At 42.2% G+C, this 20,113-nt stretch overlaps 1 long non-coding RNA gene across 3 annotated transcripts in view; it reads left to right on the top strand.

Moving 5' to 3' along the window:
* The window catches only part of LOC132391582 (uncharacterized), a 63,254-nt gene that overhangs the window by 25,509 nt on the left and 17,632 nt on the right, over positions 1 to 20,113 (top strand). For all 3 annotated transcript variants that reach the window (XR_009511271.1, XR_009511270.1, XR_009511272.1), the window contains exon 3: positions 17,969 to 18,207. This is a non-coding gene — a long non-coding RNA (uncharacterized LOC132391582). The remainder of the gene's footprint in view (positions 1 to 17,968; positions 18,208 to 20,113) is intronic.

The following is a 20,113-nucleotide window of genomic DNA, read 5'->3' as shown; positions in this document are numbered from 1 at the left end:
GCCTGTCAGAATGCTCTCCATGGTACATCTATAGAAGTTTTTGAGTTTATTTGTTGACTTGCCAAATCTTTTCAAACTCCTAATGAAGTATAGACATTGTCTCGCCTTTTTTATAACTACATTGATATGTTGGGATCAGGTTAGATCCTCAGAGATCTTGACACCCTGGAACTTGAAACAGCTCACTCTCTCCACCTCTGAGGATTAGTATGTGTTCCTTTGTCTTACCTTTCTTGAAGTCCACAATCAGCTCTTTCATCTTCTTCAAGATGTTGTTGTGGCACCACTCCACTAGTTGGCATATCTCACTCCTTGTCACCATCTGAGATTCTACCAACAATGGTTGCATCATCAGCAAACATATGGACAGTGTTTGAGCTATGCCTAGCCACATAGTCATGTGTATATAAAGAGTAGAGCAATGGGTTAAGCACACACTCCTGAGGTGTGCCAGTGTAGGTCGTCAGCAAGGAGATATGTTATCAACAATCCACTCAGATTGTGGTCTTTTGTTTAGGAAGTCAAGGATCCAATTGCAGAGGGATGTACAGAGGCCAAGGTGCTGCAAGTTATCAATCAGGATTGTAGGAATGATGGCATTAAATGCTGGGCTATAATCGATGATCGGCATCCTGTCATAGGTGTTTGTGTTGTCTAGGTGGTCTAAGGCCATGTGAAGAGCCATTGAGATAGCATCTGCCATTGACCTATTGTGGCGATAGGCAAATTGCAATGGGTCCAGGTCCTTGCTGCAGCAGGGGTTCAGTCTACTCATGACCAACCTCTCAAAGCATTTCATCAGTGTAGATGTGAGTGCTACCAGGGCATAGTCAGAAGGATACTGATGTCTCTGACCAGATTAGTGAAAGGTAGCACAATGGCCAAGCCTTGGCGTGTCTAGAGTGTGTTACTGGAAGCACATGAGTTGGATATCATGTTTGAATACAACCTTATCTTTGTATCAATCCTCTTTTGCTTCTGTAGCAACTAGAACAACTCTGTTTGGGCAAATGCATTTTCACATTTTGGAAGGTGTGCGTGTAGGATGGTGGGGGCAGGCTTCAGCTCCTGGTCAAGCACTTCTTTTCTGTGGTGACTCTACAGGGCTTCAACCAGAATGAGCACAGCAGTTACACTCTTAAAGTGAAATATTTCACATTTCTGGAAAATAAATTATTAGTGAAACACTGTTTTAAAACCGTGCTAGAACAATTTCTGATGTGCATCAAAACTTCCCTTCAGACATTGTGAAGACAGTCAATCTCAACCAACAAGTGAGTAGTGAAGGGTAAGCACAGCTTTAATCATGTTCATAATCTCACTGGTTCAGTTGTTCTTTGATTGGGGAGGTTGTTAATTAAAGGACAATCCAGCAAAGTGTTCTGTAATATGTTAAATGAATGTTAATCTGTTATCACAAGCTTAGTCATCTTTGGGCAGCTATTCTGGGAACAGAATTAAATTCCTTTACTGAGCTTGCATCTTTCATGAGATGCAGTCCAAGAGGCCATTTGGTTACCTCTGAGACTCTGTGAGCTCAAAATGCCCCTAGAAATTCCACAATACAATGCAAATGTCATCCTATTAATGTTGAAATCAATTCAGAGTGGTGCCAGTGATTTAAAGTAGATTCTCCACATAAACAAGAGAAAGTCTACAGATGCTGGAAATCCAGAGCAACACACACAAAATGCTGGAGGATCTCAACACGTCAGGCAGCGTCTATGGAAATGAATAATTAGATGACGTTTCAATCTGAGACCCTTTTTCAGTAAGTCCTGAAAAATGGTCTCGGCATGAAACATCAACTAACAGATTCTCCTCGTTTGTATCCCGGGTCCTGCATTTTTCTTTCGATTAGTTTCTGTGGTTACAAACCATAACACAATGGCTTGGTAACTGTGGAGTCAAACTCTACTGTCTGTTCATCCTTAACTGCCCCAGAGAAGGGGATAGTGAACTGCCTCTGGAACCACTGCAATCTTTCAGAAGCAGGGACTTGCAGAAAGCTTTTGAAAGAGAAATTCAGAGATTTATACTTGTAGCAAATTAGATTTTGTAGAACATTGAGTGAATTCCTGTCTAGTCAATTAACTCATTTTGATATTGTAGCAAGTGAGGTTTGGAGAGTATCTCTGAGAATGTATGTCAAGTGGTTTGATTTCTGGATTCAGGCTTATTGTTTATATGTAAACGTCAATATACTTTGTAAGTCCAAGGAATTTAGTCTGTACAGACAGTTAGAGACTAGTGAACAAAGAGTGACCATTAACATGACTAATTGATTTATGAGGATATGCTGAATGCTATGTTAATGAACACACAATGTGTTTGAAAAAAAACAGACTGTGATAATGGCATGGGAACAAATGATCAAAGAGGTTGCCTTATGATTACTCTGTGCTTGTGATATATCAGGCTGTTTTATGTATCTTCTTTGGACTTCATCTGAGACTAGAATCATGATTGGTACCTGGGACCAAGGGATAGTTTCACAAGTGAGTTGGAAATTGGAGATTCCCCAACGACAACAATCAAGCAGTGACTAAGAATCGTGAATCCAGAAACCTTTGTGACTTGCAATGTAGTAGTTTGTGTGGTTTATTTGATGATAATAAATTAGGCTTAAATTACTTTTCTGTGCTTGTACACTGATTACTGCATCTCCTGGACACTCAAACAGTTGGGTCTGACCAATCCATCCAATTACAATACTCAGTAGTGATAAATGACCAGTCCTATATTCCTAAATCAGAGTGGTGTGTGACTAGGTGAATATATAGACAGTGATATCCCTTTAAGAATGAGTACCAATGGAATAGCAGTTGGAACCAAAACCAAAGAGAGAGGTGCAGGGGGTGGTTGCTATAGTGAGAGAGACCAGAGTGTGTGTCATGGGTGGATGGAACCAGGAGGGGGTGAGAGATGAAGATTGGGTCTGGTGGTGGAGGTTGAGGGAAAGGGATCAAATTGGGAAGAGCTGAAGAGGACTGGAGGGGTGTAGGGTGACCAAAACAAGCCAGCAGAGTGGAGGACTATCTAAAGCAGGAAAGCTGGACATTCATGCATTGGATTGTAGGCCATGTAACTGAATTTCCTTTATTTTGCATTGAGCCTTAGCCTAAGACTAAAGAAGGCCAAGGGTGCACAAGTCAGGGTGGGAATGGGAAGGGGAAATGAGTGGCATGCGGCATTGAAATTGTATTAATGTTGCATCCTGTATCCATCAAAACTTCTCAATTTTATTGCCTTTGCCTAACTTGCACCCTGCTCTCAAATTTACCTGGAGCATTTCTGACACTTCTCTCATTTTACTAGATCTGTCTCAGCAGACAGCCTTTCTCTGTGACCCCATTAACTTTCTCACAAACTACTGATAGTAATCACAGATCTCTTACAAGCTCCAGAATATAGAGCATGCAGCAAGTCACCACAGCTCCATCAAAACTTTAGCCATATAAAGTGGAAATCTTTCTGATTAATTCAGGGGACAAACATGGCACTCTGAGGAAAAGGTTGCTCTTTTCAATAATATTCATTGGCTGACCTCTGGGATTTCTACTGAAATTCATGAACCATGACAACAGAAGACATTCCTTCTCATCCATATTAATTTTATTGGTGCTAAAAGAATTGTGCGGTTGATAAATGTCTGCATACAAACTTACTTGGCAACTTTGAAATATTATCACCTTTTAACCATATAACCATATAACAAGCACAGAAGCAGGCCATCTCGGCCCTTCTAGTCCGTGCCGAACGCTTACCCTTACCTAGTCCCACCTACTTGCACTCAGTCCATAACCCTCCATTCCTTTCCTGTCCATATACCTATCTAATTTTCTTTTTTAATGACAAAATTGAACCTGCCTCTACCACTTCTACTGGAAGCTCATTCCACTCAGCTACCTCTCTCTGAGTAAAGAAATTTCCCCTCATGTTACCCCTAAAATTTTGCTCCTTAACTCTCAACTCATTTCCTTTTGTTTGAATCTCCCCTACTCTCGATGGGAAAAACCTATCCACGCCAACTCTATCTATCCCCCTCATAATTTTAAATACCTCTATCAAGACCCCCTTAACCTTCAATGCTTCAAAGAATAAAGACCTAACTTGTTCAACCTTTCTCTGTAACTTAGGTGCTGAAACCCAGATAACATTCTAGTAAATCTTCTCTGTACTCTCTCTATTTTGTTGACATCTTTCCTATAATTTGGTGACCAGAACTGTACACAATACTCCAAATTTGGCCTTGCCAATGCCTTGTACAATTTTAACATTACATCCCAACTCCTATACTCAATGCTCTGATTTATAAAGGCCAGCATACCAAAAGCTTTCTTCACCACCCCATCCACATGGGATTCCACCTTCAGGGAACTATGCACCATTATTCCTAGATCACTCTGTTCTATTGCATTCCTCAATGCCCTACCATTTACCATGTCTGTCCTATATTGATTAGTCCTACCAAAATGTAGCACCTCACGCTTATCAGCATTAAACTCCATCTGCCATCTTTCAGCCCACTCTTCTAACTGGCCTAAATCTCTTTTCAAGCTTTAAAGACCTACTTCATTATCCACAACGCCACCTATCTTATCATCTACATACTTACTAATCCAATTTACCACCCCATCATCCAGATCATTAATGTATATGACAAACAACATTGGACCCAGTACAGATCCCTGAAGCACACCAGTAGTCACTGGCCTCCAACCTGACAAACAGTTATCCACCAGTACTCTCTGGCTTCTCCCATCCCGCCACTGTTGAATCCATTTCACTACTTCAATATTAATACCTAACGACTGAATTGTTAGGTTTACGCTTAGAACCCTTCTTAAACATTGGAACCACGTGAGCAATACACCAATCCTCTGGCACCATCCCCATTTCTAATGACATTTGAAATATTTCTGTCAGAGCCCCTGCTATTTCTATGCTAACCTCCCTCAAGGTCCTAGGGAATATCCTGTCAGGATTTGGAGACTTATCCACTTCTATATTCTTTAAAAACTCTAGTACTTCCTCTTCTTTAATCATCATAGTTTCCATAACTACCCTCCTTGTTTCCCTTCACAATTCAATATCCTTCTCCTTAGTGAATACCTTCACTATCTATTTCTATGTTTCTCATCACTTGTTGATCTTTGAGTCTTCCCTTCATTCCCTAATTTCTGTATCTCCATCTCAATGAGTAGGTTGATGAAAGTTCATTTACCTGAAACAGTAAACCTGTTTCTGTCTCCACAGAATGCTGCATGGTCCTTCCAAGTATTTCCAGCCTTTTCGGTTTTAATTCTACATTTACAGCATCTAAATTTTTGATTTCTGTCTGGATAACAGATACTTATCTATATGATGTCCTGGCAGTGACGTCAGACAAATTGAGGTATGTAATTATAACACTACTGTCTTGAACACTTTGGGTTTAAGTGAATGAATCATACAGCTACATTTGTGAACTGGCAATGGTAAATCTCATAGTTTAGCAGTGGGAAATGATGAGAACTGTGGACACCTCCCATCAGTCAAAGCATCCAGAGAATTTTGAAAGATATAGGAAGTCCTAGAAGCTTGCAATTAACTGCTGCTCTGACCTTGATCACCATATGCAGCAGAAAGCTGATTGTGTTGCCAAGTCTAATCCTTCCATACTGATACTGATGTCTCTGGCAACATTGGTAAAAGGTAGCCCAGTGCCAAGCCTTGGCTCATCTGGAGTGTGTTATTGGAAGTTCAGAACTTGGATATCATGGATAAACAGAACCTTATCTTGTATCACTCCAATCTTGCTTCAGTAGCAACTAGAACAACTCTCTTTGGGCGAATGCATTTTCACATTTCAGAAGGTGTGCGTGCATGGTTGCATGCATACATGTGCATACACATTGGATGCTTGGGGTAGTCTTCAGCTCCTGGTCAAGCACTTCTTTCCTGTGGTGACTCTACAGGGCTTCAACCAGGATGAGCACAGCACTTAGGCTTTTAAAGTGAGATATTTCACATTTCTGGAAAATACCTTAAAATATCAATCAAACTTTTTTTTCAAACTGCATTAGAACTTCCAACGTACAACAAAACTTCTTTTCAAACACAGTGAATCAGTCTGTCTCAATGAACATGTGAGTAGTGAAGAGTAAGCACGGCTTTAATCATGTTCATGATTTCACCAGTTCAGTTGTTCTTTGATTGGGGAGGTTGTTAGCTAAAGGACAATTCAGCAAAGTGTTCTGTAATATGTTAAATGAATATTATTTGGTTATCACAAGCTTAGTCATCTTTGGGCAGCTATTCTGGGAACATAATTAAATTTCTTCACCGAGATTGCATCTGTCATGAGGTATAGATCAACAGTGCAGTCCAAAAGGCCACATTGGATACCTCTGACACTCCATGAGCCCAAACTGGACCTTAGCAGCTCCACAACTCAATAGAACTGTCATCCCATTAATGTTAAACCCACTTCACATTGGTATCAGTGATTTAAAGCTGATTCTGCACATAAAGAAGAAGAAGCCTGCAGATGCTACAAATCCAAAGCAACACATGCAAAATGCTGGAGGAGCTCAGCAGGCCAGGCACCATCTCTGAAAATGAATAAATAGCAGATGCATTGGGCCGAGACACTTCTTCAGGAAGCCCTGAAGGGTCTCAGCCTGAAACATCGACTAATAGATTTTCTATATTTGTCTTGAAAAATAATTTAGGCTCATTGTGCCAAAAATGCTGAACATTATGTTAGATCAGACTTTTCATGCTAACTTACTTACTGCCAGTTGAATGGACTCGATAGGGTGGATGTGGAGAGGATGTTTCTTTCCTGTGGTGGATGTATCCACAACTTGGGAGCACAGCCTCAAAATTGAGGGCCAATCTCTATAGAACAGAGGTAGGAGGAATTTCTTTAGCCAGAGAGTAGTGAATCTGTGGAATGCTCTACCATAGACTATAGTGGAGGCCAAGTCCATGGGTATATTTAAGGTGAAAGTTGATCGTTTCCTGATTAGTCAGGGCATGAAAGGATATGGCAAGAAGACAGGTGTATGGGGTTAAGTGCAATCCAGTATCATCTATGTTGGAATGGCGGAACAGACTCGATGGGATGAATGGCCTAATTCTTCTCCTGTGTCTGATGGTCTGACACCACTGGCGCTTAAGGCAGCATTGAAGGTCCTCCATCTCTGTCTGTCCTTGGCTATCTTCTCTACTGTGCTCCAGATTTAGTTCAGGCTCCTCATTTCTTTCTATACAGTACAGCAACAAGCTGTCTTTGGTCTCTGCCACAAGTAATTTCTTCCTCCCGCCCATCGCCCTGAAATTCTCATTATTCCTGTCTGGCAGTACTGACATTATGCTCAGCAGGTGCACACACAAGGCTAACGTACAGCATGGACACTTTTGTTTGTACTTGCTTGCTCCAGGACAGTGGTATTCTTTGACGCTTCCTGCTTGTTGTTGCTTCCAGTTTCAGGGAGGGGACCTGACTTCTTCTTCTTCCTCTATTTCTGGCAGTTTAGACGCATCTAGGTGTATTACTGCCCTCTGCAGGATGTACAATTAATTACAGAATTTCAAGAAACTCAAATTCTCAAATATAAATTAGTCGCACGTAGAAACAGAATAATAAACTTTTCAATCAGATGGTGGTTCTCTTTGTGGCCAGACAAAGATTTAATAGAAAAACAAAATACATTTAAGTCAGACAGCCTCTTGAACAATATTCTTCTTCCAATTTTATATCAATTACAACTCAGCAAAATATGCTGAACTGTCTCTGGACTACCACGGTCACATAAACCAGTTGGATGTTTTCCTATTATATTTAAGTAATAGTTTAGCTAACAATGCCCCAACCTAAGTCTTGTTAATTCCACCATATCTCTCTGATTTAAAGAGTAACAGTCTGAGACCTTTTTAACTAGAGGGTGACTAGAAAAGAAATGCCTTCCCTTTAATTCATTTTTTCAATCCTCTTGCCATTTCTTCTCTATGCCTTTTTTTTTATCCTACTTCTCAATTCTGCTGTGCCTAGGGGTATTCTAATCCCTACTTGCCCACTCTGTAAGGAAGACTTTGCAATGCCATCCACAATTTCCTTTCCCTCCACCCCAGCATGCCCAGGTATCCATGTAAATCTGACTTCACAACCCATCTTCCCTACTCTAAACAAAACTAAGAGAATCTCAATAACAATGTCAGGACAAGCTTTTAATTGATTCCCTTTTATAGCCTCTAAGGCAGCAGCAGAATCTGAACAGATGATAACCCTGTATGGTCGAGAGTCTTCTATCCACCATAAGGCCCAGAGGATTGCTAATAATTCTGCTGCAAAGACAGAAACACCAGCTGAAACCCAGTGACCAATCACAACTCCAAGTTGAGACATGTACATCCCAAATCCTGCCTTACTAGGGCACCTGACTGATGGGGGGTGGGGGGGGGTGTCTGAAAAAGGTGCCTGTTTGTGGTGGCACATGCCCAGTGCTGTCTCAGTGGAAGAGTACACTTTGGGGGATGGGGAAGAGTACTGGCGCCTAGAAAATGGGTAGTTGTTGATTGATTTTTTTGTTCAATGTTATTGTGATCTTATTGTGATGAATGTAGTTGTGAAGGAGAATGTGAATTCCTGTGTTTTGTTTTCTGTGTAATTACTCAGGCTCACGGTAACAACTCCCCCCGCCACCTTTCCAAAGAATGGACTAATGGACTATCCCTTTTCTCATAGAGTAAGGAGATCCCTGAAGGCTCAGTTTGGTCGAGTCAAGCCTGGCTGGTTCTGATCCAGCCATGGGAGCAGAGGATAGTTGCTATGAGTAAACGGACTCTGGCACCTAAGAAAGCTATGTCTAGGCCTACGTAGGAGAAAGACTGTGGAAGACCAACAGCCAGGCCACAAAGCTTCTTGGTGTCCCCTTAAGCAGCAGAAATTGTCAAACTACTGTTAAATTCCCCAGGAGACAGAAGAAACGAGTCCTATGAACATTCTAAGGGGAAGGAAGAGTATATGAAGGAAAAGGAGTTATTTGTTCATTATTGGACACTGGCAGTGTGGTGACTCTGATTAAGAGACAGTTGGTTTCCCCAGCTGCTGTTAACTATTCTAAATGTATGCAAGGGCAATGTGTGTATGGGGATGTTAAGTCATATCCTACCACAGATCTTACCCTTGGTCTCTCGGTCTCTCCATCTCTCTTTTGCTGGTGAGAGTGGTTAGCAACTTGCCAAGAGATATGGTCATTGGGTGGGATTTGCCTGTGTTGTCTGACGTTGTATAAAGATGAATATGGTAGCACTGTTCATCTTTCATGCCCTGTGTGTATGCCGAGCTTTAAAGGATTGAACCTTTACCTGCTGTTTGTGACAGCTTGCTTGAAGGAGGTAGGAAGGGCTCTTGGAAAACATGTCACCTGCATTACCTGGAGAAAAGTCGTAGGTGCACCATCCCCCATGCCTGACACCACACTCCTCATCACTGGTCAATGGCAGATTCCCAGTAACGTAAGTGAACTCCAGAAAGCTGACCTATCTCTGCACCCCCTATTCAATAGTGTAAGGAGGGAAGAGAGTAAGGGATCATGTCTGGGAACAGATGAGTAGGGTATTAACAACAACATACTCTATCTAACTGCCCTGAAAACCATCTGGTAGTTCCAAAGGTGTGCCGACTCCTCGTGCTCCATCTAGCACATATCTTATCCTGGGCAGGACACCTGGGTCAATGGAAGATCTACTTGAGAATTTGACAACAGTTCTACTGGCCCACCATGTATGCAGATGTGCAGAAGTACTGCCGCACTTGCCCAGAGTGTCTGAGGACAAGTCCAGTCTAGAGGTCTGACACAGCCCATCATCACAGCATCATTTAAATACATCTTCCTTTTGAGAAGAGTAGTAGTGGGTTCAAATACATCTTTGTGGTCTGTGATTATGTCACCAGATTTCCTGAGGCATTTCCCTCATGCTCCATAATTACTCCCAAGATAATCTCTGTTCTCATCCAGGTATTTTGCAGAGTGGCCTTTCCAGAGCAGGTACATATGGACCAAGGCACCAATTTTTCTTCCCAGCTGATGTCCCAGCTACACGGACAGCTTTGTGTCAGTAGCATCTGCACCAGTCCCTACCTTCGGCAGACTGATGGACTTGTAGAACGGTTTGATCAAATGCTGAAGTCCATGTTGATGAAGTTTGTTTCTGACACTTTGAAGCACTGAGATAAGTGGCTCACATTTCTCCTTTTTGCTTAGCGGGGTGTTCTTCAGTCCTCCACTTGGTTTTCCCCTTTTAAACTCCTCTATCTGTGGACTATTCAGGGTCCTTTGGATCTGCTCTGCAGCAACTAAGAAGTGAAGAACCTAGATAAAGCATTGTCTCCTACATTCTGTAGATGTGGGATCATCTTGACCACTATTGCAAGGAAGCCCACCAGAATGTGGTAAAGGCACAGAGAAATAAAAGAGAAGATCTGGTATAATGCCAATGCCTGATGCAGGGAGCTCCAGCCAAGTCCAAAAGTACTGCTTCTTTTACCTACCTCCAGCACCAAGTTGCTGGACAAATGGAAAGATCCTTATAAGGTTTTGAGGAATATAGGTCCTATGAAGTGTCCCATCTAAGGAAGGGGAAAAGGTTCCAGGTTCTATCATATTATCATCTTGAAAGAGAGGGTGGAGGCTATGAGGTCCCTGATGATTCAGAGGGTGGAAGCAGAGGAGGATAATAATCAAGATCCCTAGCCACGGGAAACCTCAACTCAGACTCATCACTTTGAACCTCACCAAAAGACAGCCCTAGAAGGTCTCTTCTTCCTGCATCCCACCTTGTTTAAACTACACACTGGGTGTACCAACTTGATCAAGCACAGCTTTCTTATAAAAAATGACCAGCCCTTTTGTCAGAGACCCTTCAGAGTGCCTGAGTGTCTTGTCAGTGCCTTGAAGGCAGGGATAAGGATTACGTTGAAAATGGGTTTCATCAAGCCATCAAACGGTTAATGGTGCAGTCCAGTAGTTAATGAGCCTAAACCTAATGGTTCTCTGAGGGTCTGTATTGACTTTAGAAAAATCAATGCCATCTCCAGGCTTGATGCTTATCCTATGCTGTGAGAGATTGGGATGTGCTCGGTAAATCACCACAATGGATTTGTGTGAAGGTTACTGGCAAGTTCTGCTGGATGAAAAGTCTAAAGAATGCTTTCCAGGTTCAACTTGGCCTTTGTATGCACTGTGTATTGAGGGGGTGTGAAGAGTTCAACATGGCCTGCCTCGATGATGTGATATTTTCAGCACGGGTTGCGAAGATCATCTCCAGCATGTCAGCTAGGTCCTGGGTCAGCTAGCCTCATTAGTTCTTGAGCTCAACCTACAGAAATGAAAGTGGGTGAAGACAGAGACCCAATATCAGCTTGGGAATGGGCTGATTTGCTCTCAAATAATAAGGTATAATCAATTCCTGTCAGCCCCTGCTCTCACAGAAAGAAACAAGTCAGGTCTCTTCTTGGACTGGTTAGATGGCATCGATGTTTCACACCATCATTTGCTGAAGTGGCAACTCCTCTAACCAGTAAGACCTCAAAGTCTGCAAAGAATCCTGAATGTTGGACAGAGGAGTGTGAATGGGCTTTTGTAAGATTAAAGGGGGCACTCTGTGAAGAACCAGTATTCATAAGTCCTGATTTCAAGAAGCTTTTCCTGCTGCATGTGGACACTTCTGGAATAGGGAGAGGTGCTGTTTTGGCCCAGGGAGAGGCAGACTGTGAGAGGCCAGTCTTATATCTGAGAAGGAAGCTGCTACCCTAGGAATCTTGGTATTCAACTATTGAAAAAAAGGCTCTGACTATCAAGTGGGCCCTAAACAGTCTACGCTATTACCTCATTGGACGGTAGTTTGTTTTGGAGACAGACCGCTGTGCCTTGACCTGGATCCAAACCGTGAAGGATCAAAATGCTTGCATTATCAGATGGTACTTAGCCATGCAAACCTTGCGCTTCTCAATCTGTCACATAATGGGCAGCTGGGATGTCACTGCAGGTCATCTCTTCTGTTTACACAACTTGGGTAAACTAGAAAAGAGGGGAGGGTAACGTGACACAGTAGGTCTACCACAAGTAATTTCTTCCACCCTACCTCCACCCCCAGTAGACCTGTAATTCTCATTAATCTTGTCTGGCAGTGTTGACGTTATGCTGATAGGGTGCACATATTGGGCTAATACACAGCATGGACACTTTTGTTTGTACTTGCATGCTTCAGAACAGTGGCATTCTTTGATGCCCCCTGTTCGTTGTTGCTTCCAGTTTCAGGGAGGGGACCTGACTGATGGTGGGGGGGGGGGGTGTATCTTAAAAAGGTGCCTGTTTGTGGCAGCAAATGCTCAGTGCTGGCTCAGTGAATACTCTTTGGGGAATGGGGTTGGGTGCTGGCTCCTGGAAAATGGTTAGTAGTTGATTGATTTTGTTGTGCAATGTCACTGTGATTTTATTCTGATGAATGTGTTTGTGGATGTTTATGACTGTGAAAAGGGATGTGAATTCCCGTGTTTTGGTTTTTGTGTAATTGTTCCGGCTCATGGTAACAACCACAACCCCCCCCCCCCCCCACATTCCAAAGAATGGCCTATCCCTTTTCTCCTCGAGTAAGGAGATCCTCATTTTGGTGTAAATGGGGAAGCGAAGTGAAATGGGGTGTGGTAAGGTGAGGTGTATTACTGCAGACTGATGTTTTGGAGCTGTAGTCCTAAAGGTCTGATGGTTTATATTGTATCTGTATTTTCACTTTTGTCATTTTTGTTATTTTTTCTTTTTGCTCTCTAAATATTTTTGCACATTTTCTAAAAATTTTTCACCTCAGGCACACCATAAACAGCTTCACACTGAGTGCGCTATCGTGGCCTGCCCTCTGAATTTTAAAGTCCACAGCTTCATAAGGGCACGTGACCCACACCAGAACACTGGTTTGATCATCTCCTGCGTTTCCTCCACCCTTCAGGGCTCCAATGAAATCCTGTCTTGATGTAGCTGGCCTCTCTTCTCAACACAGCCTGAAATGTCAACAGATTTTCCACTTTTGTCTTGCAAAATAATTCAGGTTCAATGTGCAAAAAATGTTAAACACAATATTAGATCAGACTTCTCATGGTAAGTCGTTCTGGAAAGGAATTCCAGGAATGGGCAAAACTGACTCTTTTAAACAGAATGCTTTGCAAACCAATCTAAAAGAAGGATAATTCAAAATATTGGCAAGAAATTATATTGATCATAGATCCAGCTGATGGTCAAGAATGCTATAAGGTTGCCAAATAGTTATGAAAATACAAGTTATAGACACAACAGAAAACAGCACCAAGTACTTTAGAAAATTTATCAGCTGGATACTCATGGTCCCTTTAAAAAACTATAGCATTTTTGGATAAATTGGGTCTCCATTTGAACTACACCAGCTGAATAGTAATGCATCAGATGTAGAGCATAGAGCATTTATCAACTTGCACTCATTGGATAGCAAAAGCATCATGGAAGCAAACTGTCAGGACAGTTACAGGTTCCTGATTAAATGCACCCGTTGTATAGCACTTACAATCTTGTTAAATGTACTAGCTGGACAACACAGAATCCTTATAAAGTATAGCCACGACAGAATAAATATTACACTTGGACAGAACTGATTCCTCATAAAACTTCGATACTGCCTAAAATATTAGAGGAAGTTTCTACACACCAAACGGCAATAACGCTATCTTTGCAATGGTGATTGCACAGAATCTGACAATTCATAGCATAATTTACTGGATCTTTGTGAATGCAAATGCTTAATATGATCATTTCGGATATCTACTAATATTAAGTGTCTACATTTAGTTTGCATAAAAGCATCCTACATCTTTCAACTATTGTGTACTTCCACTAAAAGATAGCTAACTGCCTCTCTCATTACATCTGTCACAGTCTACACTATAATTTATGTCATTTTAAAACAACATATGCATGTTAGATAAATTATTGCATGTAGAGAACTTGCATCAACTCCATAAAAACTATATCTCTACTCCACAGAATGTCCAGATGGACTGCTAACTTAAACAAATGGAAACACAGTATTATGCCCAAAGATTCCACAATGATTACTATGACACTACAGATATCAAGATCTTTCAATACCAGAGTTCAGAGCTCACTAATGCTCACCACTGAAGAGAGGGAAGTCAGCAAGGAGTAGAAGCGTGCATCTATGCACTCTGAATAATCGGAGCCTCTTTGTCATTAACTATGCCTGGTGCCTATGTGGAACACATTCCCAATCAAAATAAGAAACATTCAGCCTGTACCTACAAACTGGAGAAAAAGCACAGAAGACACTTTCATAACAGATTCTATTATTGATCATGAAGAACCAGCTAAGACAATCACTAGCAAGTGGAGACATTCTATGTCATCCATGAAATTCTGAGCAAAAAACTTACCCAGTTTCTTAACTCACACGCTTTCCATCAAGTGCAGTTATCCCAAGATGCTTAACTAAATTAATATACTTTTCCTACACCTGCAGAGCCAAGTTATAAGGTAGCTTCCCCAAATCAAATAAATCAAACTCTATTCACTTGCATGTGATTCCATTTTAACAAAATGGCACAGAATAATGTGTGCCAGCTGCCAAGCTGGCCGGTGGCATAGTGGCATTTTCACTGGACTTCGAGGCGAGTGGTCCTGGGTTCGTATCCAGCTGACTCCTTACACACTTTCTATCCATTCAATTTTCGGATTGAAGCTAACAACTCAGCCTTATATAACAAAAAACAAGATAAAAATGGCTAAAAAATTGGCAAGATTGCGACAGGTTCATGAAAAGGAACAACAGTTGTCAAGCATGGTCATGTATTTCAGCAAAAGGATTAAGGTATAGAAATTGGAGAAGTTGGAAGTACAAAGGGACTTCTGGTGCAGTTTGAGTCAGTAGTAAGGAAGGCATCGGTTCAAGAGGACTAGAATATAAAAGCAAGGATGCAAGGCTTTATATGGCATTGGTCAGACTCCATTTGGAGCATTTTTAAGCCCCATATCTAAGAAAGAATGTGCTGCCATTGGAGTGGGTCCAGGGGAGGTTCACATATGAGCAGCATTTGATGGATCCTGGCCAGTACTCACTGGAGTTTAAAAGAATGAGGAGGGAATCTCATTGAAACCTGCTGAATATTGAAAGTCCTGAAGAGGGTGTTTCCAATAGGATGTCCCTTAAGAACAGAGACAAGGAGGGATTTCCTCTTCAGAAGGTACTGAATCTGTGAAATTCATTGCTAGAAATGGCTGTGGAGACAAAGCCATTTGGTATACTTAAAATGGAGGGGTTCTTGATTTAGTAAGGGCATCAAAAGTTATGGGAAGAAGACTGGAGTTTGGGGTGGAGAGGGAAAATAAATTTGCCATGATCAAATAGCAGAGCAGACTTGATGGGCCAAATGGCCTAATTCAGTTCCTATGTCTTCTGGACTTAATACTGAGTTAACCATGGACTTGCCTTGATGAGGCAAACAACTTTCTCAAGAATGGAGTTACACAACACTCAAGTCTTGCATTGTTTGGGATGGTTTTATTTTAAAACTTCTCCCTTCTATTGTAAATAGTTCATGACAAGAGACAGATAAAAGCACATCAAATCCAACCGAAGAACCGACCAGTACTATGAAATGTATTACATTTTTAATTTAAAGAAAGATGGAAATAATATGTCAGTTTACAGTTTTCACAGAGACATTTCAGCCAGTGTCTGCAAACACTCAGCTGATTGGAGAAAGATAATTTGGGTTCCAGCTATGCAAGAAGTCAAGAAGTGTTCACTTCTAATGAGCACTGTGTCAACGCAACACACACACACACACTGCTGTATTGGTATTCCACTGCTAACAACTCATAGTAGGACTTACCACCTTCTTCCATTTGTATGAGCATTTGTCAAAATCTTGCAATTCCTTTACAAATAAGGAAATGCAATTTTTCTTATCAACGTTTGTATTTCTCCAATGCATTTTGAAAAAAAATTGCTTTGACTTCTGCAAATTTATATAGAAAATTTAATCAAATTCAATATTTAATTATATTACCAGTGTCTTCTCTGAGGATCCCATCACATGTTCTGAAAGTACATGAATATCATAAATACACTCATATAATTCTTGACTAGTATGATCCTAGAGCAAGCTAACATAATTCATAGCATGGTCATTGCAAATATAAAAGTTCCTGGCCTTGTATTAAGTTCTGATATATGCATTGCAAAGATGTTAGGATGTGCTGAAGTATTTTATATTGTTCATTAACTCTTCATGGGATACTTGAAGAATCTTTAAACATTTAATGAAATTTATTTACATAATTACTAAATATTTCTTGGTATTTTAAAACCAAAATCTAGTTTAGTCTGGATAGCATTTGTGATTGATAAAAATTGATTGGATCCAAATAATAATTGCCTTTGCTGAAGTCTTTAATCTACTGACTAAAATTGCCTAATAAATTCTATTTTGGAAAAATCAACCAGCTGTATGTCTGCAGAATGAAGGTCAAGGACAAAAGTGGCAGCACAAGGTACTAATTTGTGATTGCAGTGAAGGGACAGCACAGTAGTGTAGCAGTTAGCACAACATTTTACAGTACAGATGACCTGGGTTCAATTTCCACTGCTGCCTGTAAGGGGTTTGTACGTTTGCCCCGTGACCACATGGGTTTCCTCTGGGTGCTTTGTTTTCCTCCAACAGTCCAAGGACGTACCGGTTGGTAGGTTAACTGGTCTTTGTAAATTGTCCTGTGATGAGGCTTGGGTTAAATCAGGGGTTGCTAGGCAGCTTGGCTTGAAGGGTCTACTATGTGCTATATCTCAATAAAATAAAAGTGTTATCCGACTGAAATTGTTCACATTCCTTACCTGAGGGCTACCAGACACAGTATGGGGGCATGACTGTTCAAGTCAGCCAAACATTTCACACATTATGGTTGCTATTCGTGCCACCTTAACCCAATCGAACATTTACTTTTGAATAGGAGAGTAGCCCCCCCCCCCCCAGGAAGGAAGCAGAGAGGTGTATGAAATATAAAGATCTGATCCAGTGACGTCCCCTGGAGCTGAGTGACAACGTCAGTTAATCTGAAGAGAAGAGGGTGTTTTAGTATCAGGTCATCCATCAGACAAACCTGTCAGGGGCTGAGTCCTGCAGCAGGAAGACCCGGCTAGTAAACTTTACATTTTTACTTCTGGTTTTCTGTGGAACAGAAGTGCTTTACCTGACATCCTAAGGAAATATTGGTCCTTCATCAAGCAAAGTTAGATCCTGAAAATGCCTGACCACTGCCAAGCTCCCCCCCCCCCCCCCCACCAACTTTTCCCTTCCTAATTCAGTCTGCTCCTGGACAGCCTTATAGGGGGAATCATTCCATTGCATTCCTGGGTACAGTGAGAACAGATGGGCCTCACTGGATTCTCTCTGTAGGTTTCAAATGCTCGGTCTCCACCCTAACACTTCAAAATAGAGGTTTTAGAGTTTTGTGATTGTTCAAAGGTTCAATTTAATGTCAGAGAAATGTATACAATATAAATCCTGAAATGCTTTTACTTCACAAAAAAATCCATGAAAACAGAGATGTGCCCCCCCAAAGAATGAACGACAGTTAAACGTGACAACCCCAAAATACCCCCCAGCTCCTCCCTCCCATGTGAAAGCAGCAGCAAGTGATACCCCCCTCCCCAGCAAAAAAAACACACCTGCTACCGAGCACAAGCGTGATAGCAAGGACGCAGACTTTGCAGTTACCCCAAAGACTATCGCAATTCATCTGACATTCAGCAACCCACAGGTTCTCTCTTTCCCTAGTAAGGAAGAGGGAGGTGTCCCCCATTTTCACAGTAAGCAGGAGACATAACAACAATCTGCTGGTTTACAATGTTAAAAGTCTGTTTCATCGTTTGTTTCAAGTTCTGTGTCCGAAGATCGCAAAGATCTCGGGTCCTTGGGCCCCACAGTGAAAGATTTCCCGGCCTCCCCGACGACAACGACCCTCGATCCACCCGTCGCCAGAGCCCCGAGATCTGAAGCTTCCAAACACTAGGCCGCCTCTCAGGCCAAGCCCTTGTCATGCTGAACAACAGCCGGACCTGAAACCCTGAGAACGGGTCCCATTCCCGCAAAGGACCGAAGTCTGTGTGTAACTCCAGGTCAGTGTCTTCAAAAGAACCCTGAAGGGGAAAAATAAAGGTATTAAAGATGGAAATAGTTTTGACTGCTATATTGAAACAGGGTGCTTCATAAGGCAAAAGGAGAACTTGCAATTCATTTCATTATGCTTTTTTTATATTACTTTCCTGAATTTCGCTTGGGTACCAACATCACAGTCCTTGGTGGTGGGGCAGCGGGGGCGGGGTCACCTCTGTTATTCATTGTTTAACTGGAAGTCATCTGGTTTGGGGACCAGTGATCCAATCCGAGGGGATAGGAAGATAACTTAAGAGGGGCAGTGGTCCAGATGATTAGCTTGGAAGAGCAATGGTAGGTGGTGGGTGGATTGGCAAGCAGCTAGGGAGGTGGTGGTGTGGCCTCTGTCGGTCATGGGTACAGCGCCTCTGGTAGTCACTGGAGCGAAGCTGGAGAGCCTCAGGGCAGAGTTGATATGGAGATCCGTCTGTTGCCCATGCAGTGGGACCCCCCCCCCCCCCATGCTGATGACAGGTCCAAAGGAACGACGAAAGTCGGTACAGTTTGGTGCCAGCAGCGTCGCAGGAGTTGCCGTGCCGGGGCTGGGTTCAGCAGTCAGCCGCCTTCGGGACTCCAACTCCGGATTTTTCCTCAGGGTTTACTCCCAAAGCCTTCCCTGTTAGTGGGTATAGCTGCAAAGAAGGGGAGGTTTGAAATCGGAGTTTTCCCTCTCCTCGATGAGCTACCATCTGTGATTAATGAGCCCCATCTGCCCAGAGCAACTGGTCTAAGGTGCCAGTGGTCCGCCTTTGCCCCTTTTCCTGTCAGTGAGAACAGCTCCACCGGGCACAAGAACGATGCCGCACGTGAAGGCCGGGAGTTGGACTTGGTTGTCAGAGGCTGTTTGAGACACATGCCATGAAGAGCATTTGTTTAGCAGTGGGAGCTCGTCCCACAACCACCCTTCGGCTATGACTACCTTTGGAGCCAGGTAGGAAGGAAGCAATTAGCAAAAATGAAATGTTAAAGAAGGAATGTACCCTGAAGAATATACCGTAAATATCAGTGACTTTCCTTTAACTGCTCAGGTAAGAGTGAGCTCTTCAGCTAATTTAAAAAATAATATATTGTACAAGTCACACAAAATGCTGGTGGAACACAGCAGGCCAGGCAACATCTATAGGGAGAAGTGCTGTCAACGTTTCGGGCCGAGACCCTTCGTCAGGCCTGAAACGTCGACAGCTCTTCTCCCTATAGATGCTGCCTGGCCTGCTGTGTTCCACCACTATTTTGTGTGTGTTGTTGTTTGAATTTCCAGCATCTGCAGATTTCCTTGTGTTTGCTCTTTATATTGTGCAAGTCCTTTTGTTACGGCCTCCGGTGATGTTGAAACCTACAGCATTTTTCTGAGCACAATAAAATTCTGCAGCAAGTAAAAGGTCTTTTGATAACACTGCCCATGATCGGCAGCTTGATGTGTGCAGGAATATCACTTGTACAGAATAGCAGATTGAAATTCCTATGGCAAGGCATGGAAAAGTAGGGCGCTAGTGTTTAGCACTAAAAGTTAGTTTGCGTGGGATGTGATGATGATTAACTATGTCAGAGTGAGAGCAGACTAAACAAGCACAATGAATGAGTTGAATAACTGGGGCAGGTCCCTCACTGCCAGGTGAGATCATCAGCCATCCACCACTGGATCTCGCTACTAACATGAGATTGTGCAGTGCCGACCCTCCCTTAGCCAAATGGCCACACTGATTGGATAGCCTCAACAGTGGTGAAGCTCTACTCCCAGAATCGACAGCTGACATTTACAAATATTCATAAACACTTGGAACATGTTTTAAAAATATATTTTTATCTGTTTACTCTTTTCCATAGATGCTGAGTTGTTCCAGCATTTTGTTTGTGTTACTTTGGATTTCC

Source organism: Hypanus sabinus, chromosome 3 (assembly GCF_030144855.1).
Source record: "Hypanus sabinus isolate sHypSab1 chromosome 3, sHypSab1.hap1, whole genome shotgun sequence".
Classification (NCBI taxonomy): domain Eukaryota; kingdom Metazoa; phylum Chordata; class Chondrichthyes; order Myliobatiformes; family Dasyatidae; genus Hypanus; species Hypanus sabinus.
The sequence above is the reverse complement of the archived record's forward strand: the minus strand, read 5'-3'. Positions and strand labels throughout refer to the sequence as shown.